This window comes from Arvicola amphibius, chromosome 5 (assembly GCF_903992535.2).
Source record: "Arvicola amphibius chromosome 5, mArvAmp1.2, whole genome shotgun sequence".
In the NCBI taxonomy this organism is placed as follows: domain Eukaryota; kingdom Metazoa; phylum Chordata; class Mammalia; order Rodentia; family Cricetidae; genus Arvicola; species Arvicola amphibius.
Window position 1 is genome coordinate 144,574,623 of NC_052051.1, and position 10,233 is coordinate 144,584,855.

At 37.2% G+C, this 10,233-nt stretch overlaps 1 pseudogene; it reads right to left on the reverse strand.

Annotated features, from left to right (window-relative positions):
• Window positions 1-9,064: 9,064 nt before the first annotated feature.
• On the reverse strand, window positions 9,065-9,801 carry LOC119814903 (annotated as a pseudogene).
• Window positions 9,802-10,233: the final 432 nt, after the last annotated feature.

Here is a 10,233-nt window from a genome sequence, read left to right on the forward strand (position 1 = left end):
TTGCAAACTGCATTGCCTACATTCAATCCTCATGTTTATCTACATTTTTATTCATAAAATAAGAAGCTTTCTTAGGATTCTGTAATATATATTAAACTCTTAATCAAAGAGCATACCATCATAAATTTTGGAATTTTATTTGCAGAACGTCATATTTTGTTACCAGATTGTTTGATACTTAACAATCTTTTAGTTTTCAAATTTGAAATGAGGTGATATAAGAGATAAGCTATGAATGTTGCCAGCCAACTTAAACTTTGACAAAGTCTCCATTTTTGTTTCAGGTCCCACTTCTGGGCAAAGGAGTTTTGGGTTTATCACTCTGAGAAGGAACGAAACACTTAAACCATGCCATTTCTCCCCTAGAAATCTGTTTATTGAAGATCATGGGCATTCTTGGTTAAAGACTGGGCAAAAATAGATTTGGGGATTCAGATAGCTCAGCCTAAATTGAGTGCTTTAGCTTTTATAAATTAATTGATTACGGAATCCCTTAGCTATCTCAGAGCAGATGCATGGTTATCCAGTTATACATAACAGAAAAACCACCTAGTTTTAGTTTGCCAAGCAGAAAACAAACAAACAAGAACAAATAAAACCAGCTAGATCACAATAGGATGTATTCAGGCTAGATGAGTTTATTTATTAGATGACTAAAGTCAAGAACTTTTTCACTAAAAATATAGGAGCAATACTACTAATAATTTTTATGGAACACATATTTCTCTGATACTTCTGATGACTAAGATTACTTTATGGGGGATACATGTAGATTGAAGACATGAAGAGTTACAACAGATTTTTCAAGGAGGATGTAGTTGCTAGTTCCCTCTTTAACGTTTCCGGGTCAATTTATCTAGAGCAATCCTACATGCAAAATTAGCTTGTACCAATTAATTAATTATAATGTGGTTTAATTAAATTGTGAGAGTGTTAATTTGGCTGTGTGAGGAAGTTTCATGTCTTTTATCATGACTAATATCCCCTTCGGGCTCGCTCGCTCTTTCTTTCTTTCTTTCTTTCTTTCTTTCTTTCTTTCTTTCTTTCTTTCTTTCTTTCTTTCTTTCTTCAGAATTATGTGGGATAAACTGGGTTTATGACTTCTCAAATCACCTATCATTTGAGAATAATAAATTTTCTGGACACTGGTCAAAGAACTTCTTTATGTTTCTGAATTGCTAGCTAGAGGCCCAATACATCTTTCTTGGTGAGACTCACCTTGGTAAAGAGAAAACTGTCATTGTGGGTCAGCCTCAAGTTTTATCCAACTCAGAATTCTTGCTCCAGCCACGGGCATAAGGAAATTAAATTAGAGAGAACATGGGAAGACTTCTCTATTATTTATCAAATAGTGTTGTATTTGAGTCAAAATAATTAGCTTTATTTTTATATGAACAAAGCTTCAGGCCCCAATCAAGACGTTAACCGTACCAACAGAGCTAGTAAATGAGATATTTCATTTTCTTCAGTTGTGTTTCAGAGAAAAATGCCAGAAACCAAAATAAACCCCCACCTCAGTTTTCTTCATGTTGACTTTAGCTGTTTGTTCTCAAGTTTTCACATCCTGGTTGCCATTACCTAAGAAAATTAGTTTTGTTGATTCTTCGCCCCTTCTATTCTTTTTCTCACTTGAATGTTTTTCATGTTGTACTGTGGGCCTGGCAATTTCAGAGGTCCTGAGGGAGTATTAAGAGAAGACTAAAACGGTGAAGATGTTAATTTTCGTTTTTGCCAGCTCAATAGTTGGTGAAATCATAACAAATGATTATTTAGAATTAGACACTGACACCTGTTAGTCTTTCAGTCAGATATGATCTGCAGAACTCATGTCTTCCTTGGAATGTTGGAAGGCTTATTTTACAATATACTGACATAGGTCATTTGGAATTGTAATTCAGTCTTAGGTCTGATCGCTTCTGTAGTTCATACATCTTTCACATCAAAACTGGACAAGGAAAAAGCACAGGAGCACACTTTCCCCTTTATTAAACATAGATTTTTTTTTATCATACAATGCAATATGGATAAAGTTTCCTCTCCTCCTTCTCCCAGTTTCTCCCCACCTCCTCTCTCATCTCCATGTACTCCATTTCTGTCTCTCATTAAAAAGGAATAGGTGCCTAAGAAATAACAACAAAACATAACAAAATATAACAGGATAAAACACAATATCATCACATCAAAGTTGAACAAGTAAACAGAAAAATCAAAGAGCCCCAAGAGAAAGGATAAGAATCAGAGACCCAATTGTTGACGCATTCGGGCATCCCATAAAACTACTAAACTGAAAGCTATAGCATACATGCAAAGGACCTGGTGTAGACCCGCGTTTTTAACTTCAGTCTCCACAAGTTCATATGAGCTTTACTCAGTAGGACTTTGGTTTTCTGGTGTCCTCTGCCCCTTCTGGATCCCCTACTCCTTTTGTCTCCTCTTCTGAGGGTTTTCCCTAAACTCCGAGGGGAGGGATTTGATTGAGACATCTTTTTTAAAGCTGTGTGTTTTAAGGTCTTTCTCTCTCTCTCTGCAAAATGTCTGTCTGTTTTTGCATCTGTCCCCATCTGCTGCAGGAGGAAGCCTCTCTGATGATGACTGAATACGGCACTGATCTTTGAGTAGAGCAAACTACTATAAGGAGTAATTAATTATACTGAGTTTTTTTTTTGACCAGTAGTATTTGGTTTTACCATAGGTCTCTGGAATATCTAGTCTCTGGTTCTTGGTCACTCATGCAATGTTCTATATGATTTTCATCTTATGGAGTGGACCTTAATTCAATTCAGACATCAGCTGGTTATTCCCACAAGGTTTGTGGCACCATTGCCCTAGCAAACTTTGTATGCATCAAAGATTACAGATCACAGGTTTTGTGATTGAGTTGGTGTTTATTCTTCTCTTTTGGTAACCTTCAGAGCACCTTTCCATGTCATAGACACTGAAACATAGGGGTGAAGGTTCTGTAGGAACCAGATCAACGTCTCCGTATTTGATGAGTTATGTGAGCATTGTCTTCAGCAGTGGATCTTGTTCTCAGTTCATGGAGAACAAACCACTTTCTTGGCAACATCTTAGGCTATTTGGGGATTTCCATTAGACCCTTTGGTTAAGAACTCAATTGGATGAAAGCTAGTACTGGTATTGGAAGCTTCATAGATGACAAGAGATGGCCATTTGGGGTTCTGTCTTATTTGGAAATTTTATTAGGATCACCTTCATATATTATGTGAAGTTTCTACTGCACTAAGTTTCCATACTGCCTCTCAAATGCTCTTCAGTTCTATCTGTTCCTCCCCTTGCTCCTTTCCTTTTTCCACCTGATTCTCCCATGCTTACTCCACACCCTCTACAGTCCACTTTTAAAATCTATTCTATTTCTCCTTCCCAGGGAGATCCCTGTGTGCCCCTTAGTCTCTTCCTCTATGCCTAACCTTCTTCGGTCTATGGATTGCACGGTTGTCATTTATTTAATAGCTAATATCCAGATATAAGCAACATATTTATCTTTCTGGGTCTTTGTTACCTCACTCATGATGTTTTTTTCTAGTTACAGCCATTTGCCTACAAATTTCATCATGCCATTTTTTTTAAAGAGCGGAGTAATACTCCATTGTGTAAATGTACCACAGTTTCTTTATCCATTCTTCTACTGAGGGACATCTAGGTTGCTTTCAGTTTCTGGCTATTATGAATAGAGTAACAATGAATATCGTTGAGGACGTAAGTGTCCCTGTGGTAGAATCAACATTCTTTGGGTATGCGCTTGAGTAGCCTTGATCATGAGGTAGAGCAATTCCCATCTTTCTGAGGAACCATCATACTAAGTTTCTCAGTAGCTGTACAAGTTTGAATACCCACCAGTAACAGAGGACTGTTCCCCTTGTTCCACATCCTTGCCAGCATGAAGTGTCACTTGTGTTATTGAACTTAGCCATTCTGACAGGTGCAAGGTCCATTTGGAGGATGGATTTGTCTACATTCTTCTATATTCTGACATCCAGTTTGGCCAGCACCATTTGTTGAAGATACTTTATTATTTGTTATTTTTGTTTTTTGTTTTTCAATGTGTATTTCTGTCATAAAAAATCAGGTGTTCATATATGTGTGGGTTCTTCAATTAGATTCCATTGATTAATGTGGCTGTTTTCATGCCAATACCATGCAGTTTTTATAACTATGATTTTGTAGTCACTTGAGATCAAGAATGGTGAGACCTTCCTCAGTTCTTTTATTTTTCAGGATTGGTTTAGCTTGTGTGTGTGTGTGTGTGTGTGTGTGTGTGTGTGTGTGTGTGTGTTTATATGAAGTTGAGCATTGTTCTTTTAAGTTCTGTGAAGAATTCTGTTGGAATTTCGATGGGGATTACACTGAATTTGTAGATTTTTTTTGGTAGGCTGGCCATTTTTACTATGCTAATCCTACCAATCCATGAGAATGGGAGAATCTTTCTACCTTCTAATATCTTCTTCAGTTTCTTTCTTCAAAGACTTAAGGTTCTTGTCATCAAACATTTCACTTGTTTATTTAGAGTTACCCCAAAATATTTTATATTATTTGTGCCTTTTGTGAAGGATGTTGCTTCCCTGATTTTTTTCTCAGCCTTTTCATCATTTGTTTATAGGAGGCTTACTGATATTTTGAGTTAATCATATATCCAGCCATATAACTAAAGGTGTTTATCAGTAGAATTTTTGGGATTATTTATATATACTGTAATATATACTGTAATATATACTGTAATATCATCTGCAAATAGTGATACTTTTCTTCTTTTCCATTTTGTATCCCCTTGATTTCTTTTACTTGTCTTATTGCTCTAGCTAGATCTCTGAGTAGGATATTGAATATATATGAAAAGAGTATACAGCCTTTTCTTGCTTCTGATTTTGGTGGAATTACTTTGAGTTTCTCTCCATTTAATTTGACGTTGGCTGTCAGTTTGCTATATATCACTTTTTATTACATTTATGTATGTTCCTTATATCCTTGATCTCTCCAAGACTTTGGTCATGAAGGGATGTTGGATTTTGCCAAAGGACTTTTCTGCATGTAATGAGATGACTATGTTTTTTCTTCAGCTTGCTAATATAGTGGATTACAATTATTGATGTTCATATACTGAATCCTCCCTGCATCCTGGGATGAAGCCTATTTGATCATGGTGAATGATCTTTTTGGTGTATTTTTGGATTCTATTTTGCAAGTATTTTATTAGGTATTTTTATATACATGTTCATAAAGGAAATTGGCCTTTAGTTTTCCTTCTTTGTTGGAGCTTTGTGTGGTTTGGGTATTAGAGTAACTATGGCCTCATAGTAGGAATTAGGACAGGACCATATTTTAATGGTAGCTGAATTGCTTAAATCTGAGTTATAATACTTTTATCTTAAACTACTTAAGTAATATGATCTTAATCACTTTTTGCTGTATAATAGATTTTTTCCATTTTCTGATCTTTTCCTCTTGATTAAACATCTAGTTCCAATGAGCTTCTGCTGCAGGACAATGGTCTGTACCCTGTCAATTGTATTTTAATAAGGTGCTGATTGGCCAGTAGCCAGACAGAAAGTATAGGTGGGGCAACCAGGAAGGAAGTAGAGGCAGAACAATGAGAACAGAAGAATTTTGGGAAGAGGAAAGACTCAGTCTATAATTGTCATACAGACACAGAGGAAGCAAGATGTGACTGCCTTGCCAAAAAAAGGTACTAAGCTACATGGCTAACACAGATGAGAATTATGGGCTAATATAAGTCATAAGAGTTAACAAGAAGCCTGAGCTACTAGGCCAACCAGTTTATGATTAATGTAGACCTTTGTGTGTTTATTTGGGACTAAACGGCTGTGGGACCTGGTGAGACAGAAACATCAGTCAAAAAGTTCAATTTAACATTGGTGAATTTGAACAAATACTACCATTTTATTGAACTTGCTGTGTCAGATAGATGGCATAGTGGGAGACTTGATTTGATCTCTCTGTGGTTATGTTTAAAAAGATCTAGGCATCGAATCTTCAATATAGTGAAAATTTGACTAGAAGCATAGGCATTCTTTAATCTTCAACCCTGAGTGAGAAGCTAGTGTTTTCTCCATCACCAGGGCTCCGTATACAGGAAGACTGCTTTCCTCTTGTTTGGCAGGGAGTGATGTGTACATTATCACACAGGGTATTTTTGGTCGGATTTTGCATCTTCAAGGAGCCAAGAAACACAGGACAAGTTCCCAAAATGGGGAAAGAAGTCCAGAAAGAAGTGTTTGAAGATGGCCGCGCTTTGGGACTTTTGAGTTGCCACCTCCTAGAACATCATAGGCAGAATGGTCCTCCTGGTTCTGGGGATGCTGAGAAGCAGTTAATGATACTGAAAAGCAGAGCATATGAATCAATTTCATCATTTCATACTCATCATTAATTATCTCCATTCACACATCTGAAAGTAATTACACATGAAGAAAAGAATTGGTGAATTTAAATAATAACTACTTTAAGGGAGCGGAGAAGGTTAATTTTATGTTAAGCCATTTGCCTCCGATAATTAGTTTGATGATGCTGAAGTTCATATAAAATAAATGGGGTTGAAATATATTTAATTCAAATTAAAAATAAGAAATAATGTGCTAGAATAAAGCAGTGGCGATTATATGTTCGATCTGAGAAAAGAAGGAAGGGAATACTGACTTCAAAGGTGTTGCATGTGCACATGTACACAGATAATAGTGATTCTTTTATAATTAGGGATTGCTGAAAAATAACAAGCTTTGTTCTAAGAGAAAAGCCGGGAGGTGATTTATTAGGTCAATTTTCTTTTGATGTTAAAGGTTTTAGTGACCATCTCTGTACCAGATGAATAAAGACCTTCTACAATACAGAACATTACCCTTGTGAAAGCAATGAATAGGAACCATACTTTTTATTTTTATATCCTGTCTGTTTTAAATGTTGAGAAATCTTATTTGCATAGTAAGGAACTATGAAAGCTTGGGTATCATACCCTTATAGAGCCTGGTAGACCTCATCACTAAGTGCATGCATGCTGTAGTCTTTAGTAGGGCTAAAAATGTAAACACCTCTGCAAACAGATTTATGTATTTTTTTTTAAATTTTAGATTTTTATTTCTATATATCTAAATTTTAGATTTTTAAAATTTTGTTTGGTGTCATGATATTATGTTAATTGATGTATATACATGTAGGAATAATGTCTTCATGGGTAGGGAGATTATTTTATTATTCGGCAGCATTCTTCCTTATCTTTATTAACATTCTGCGCCTTAGAGTAGGCTTTGTTTAATTTTTATGGCATCACAGTAGATTTTGTATGCTTCCTATTTACATGATGTCGTTCAGGACATCATGTAAATATCTTCTGAATCAAACTGCCACCACCTTTAGAAGTGCTGCTCATCCAAAAGCATCACAAATGAGGCTGTTGACTGTTTAACTTCCCTCATAGAAGGAACTAGCTGGAGGGTCATGGGACCCTCATTGTAGTATCCAGCCACCCCTCCCAACCAGTTGTATGTAATTCTGTCCTAATTGCATGTGGCCTAGTGGTCCTGGGAGAATGGCTAGAGGACATAGGTAGGGAAGGAACCAGGAGGAAGATATCATTCCTGCTGCATGTAGACGTTCCAGGATCACTGCTTTAAGGTCATCTTTGCTCCTGCCCAGTAAGTAAGCCTAATAGATTCATTGGCTCCCTAGAGTTAATTTTGGTAGAATTTCACATCAGTTTGCTGTTAGGAATTAGCGGGAAGGTTAGACACTGTTTATGTTTCGCCCAAAGGGATTTTAGCTACATGTGGTCCTTCACAGTATTTTATTTTCGATACGTTGTGTCTTTATATTTAAAGTACATCCTTTTATGTCAACAAAGAGTTAGTTGTTTTTCAAAACAATTTGACACTATTTTTTAATTGGCGTGTGCATATTATTTTTAATTATACACGTGCACACGGATATATAATAACTGGCCTGAATTTGTCTTACTTGTTTACATACTTGGCTCATATACTCTTTGTTTCCTTGTCGTATTCCTTGTGTATTTTCTAGAATTTCACTTTAACCACTCTGTTGTTTTTTTTTTTTCTTTCCTAAATCCCTTGTGTTTCATTTCAGCGATCCCTTAAGGGATTGTAATACATGTTCTTATAACAACTTGCCTTGAACAAGTACACTTCTTTTATGAGAAACTTTCATGCGCCCGCTCAGAGGTCCACGTGCTAAGTTTTGGTGCAGGTGATGCTATTAGGAAGTGGTCGAACATTCCAAAGGTGAGTGGGGGGAGGGGGCGGGGTGGCGGGGTATTGGTTACTGGGGAAGGCGGCTGTAGAGCTTTTATTCTCTCCTTACTCCCTCCTTATTTTCTTGTGCTTTGGTCATAAGATGAGCAGTTTTGATAGATCACACACACACACTGTGCTGTGAATCCTCATCTCAAGCCTAAAATAATGTGACAGCAGATCTTGGCCCAGAATCTTTTTTTTTTTTTTTTTTTTTTTGGTTTTTCGAGACAGGGTTTCCCTGCAGTTTCTAGAGCCTGTCCTGGAACTAGCTCTTGTAGACCAGGCTGGCCTCGAACCCAGAGATCTGCCTGCCTCTGCCTCCCAAGTGCTGGGATTAAAGGCGTGCGCCACCACCGCCCAGCGGCCCAGAATCTTTGTATGTAAGCATGGACCAGTATGCAGCTTTTATCATTGTTGGTTAGGACACCCACTGTTATTGTCAGGAAGCTATGAGCTCCTCCTTTACGGTGGCCATACGTTTTATGTGCCCACACATCCTACAGTTTACTTGGTAAACTATGAAAGGTTCTTTATTTTGCCTAGGAATTATTAAAGATATTTACCTACCATTTTGTAATTCTAGCTTCAGTGAATTATTCTACTCTGGATATTTATAATTTTAATATGATATCTTACTTTGGTCATTAAGAGGTTTGTTTTTTAAGTTCTTATAATGTACATTTGCTAAAAATGAATTGTCTTCACTTTAAGTTGCCTTGAAAATGCCTCTATTTCATCGCTGGTTTTTTTCAAGGTCTAATCATTTATTTGTTACCCTTAAAGACTTATTTTTGACTGGACTCAGACTTAGCAGGAGAAGTTCTCATCAGGGACAGCCTACACCTCTTGACAGTCTGTTCCTGGTGCTTCTCTTTGACTTCCTTCATTCTCTTGGGCAAACGTTGAGCATATCTGTAGCTTCTTCTTTGTTTTTCTTTGTTCATTGCTTCTTCAAAGCAACGTGCTGGCGTTTGTGTTGCAGAACACGTGGAGTAACAAGACACTGAATCTTGGGTGCCTTGGTCCTGGGCTTCTTACCTTCTTTGTTTAGAGGCTTTCTTACAATATACTGGTGTACATCATCTTTAGAGAGATTTAAAAGCTTTCAGGTTCTGCTAGTTCTTTTAGGTCCCTATCGACGAGGCACAGTAATATCTGTCAGTCCAGGAATAAACTTCTCTCCTTCTTTTGACAATAACCAAGTTGAGAACATTCGGATTGGCATCCACAATGCATCCTTGGACAGACTTGTTCCTCCTCTCTCCAGTTCTCCTTGGTCTATAACAAGAATACCCCCTACTCAACACCAGGCACTCTCTGCCATGGGTCAAGACACCTTGCTTCATGGGAAAACCTTGTTTGTCATTGCTCCCACTGATTCAGACCATGTAACCCTTCCGCTCTTCATTCACCCAGTGCATCAGCAGCTGCTTCTGTGGCCATACACTTCTCATAGAATATACGAAGCTTGCGTACTTTGTTCCTGACAGCCGGCGGCAGGGAAGGAGATATTCAGCTTCATCTTTGCACAGCCTGCCTAGGAGGCGCCATGAAAAGTTCACCTTTGGTTTTAAATGATATATTTGTGAGATGTAGAGTTCTAGGAAGATTTTTCCCCCCTTTAATTCAAGAGTTTTGCCTTCTGGATTCTGTTATTTGAAAAAATGTTTATAATTTATATTATTTTATTTACAATTTTTTGAACCCTTTTCCACTCTGACCTGTGCTAGAAGTTTCTGTCATTACAACTTTACACATTGAGTATGATAGAAGTGTGATGAATCTTTCTGTCCCTAGTTTTATGTTTGCATGAATTGCTGTTTTCAATAAGGTATATAAACAGTTAATTTTGCTTCAAAGACCATTGAGGCACTATTAACTGTGCTCTAGCTTTGAGGGGGAGAGGATCTAGAAGGACATGAGAAAGAGGAAGAATATGATAAAAATACATTTA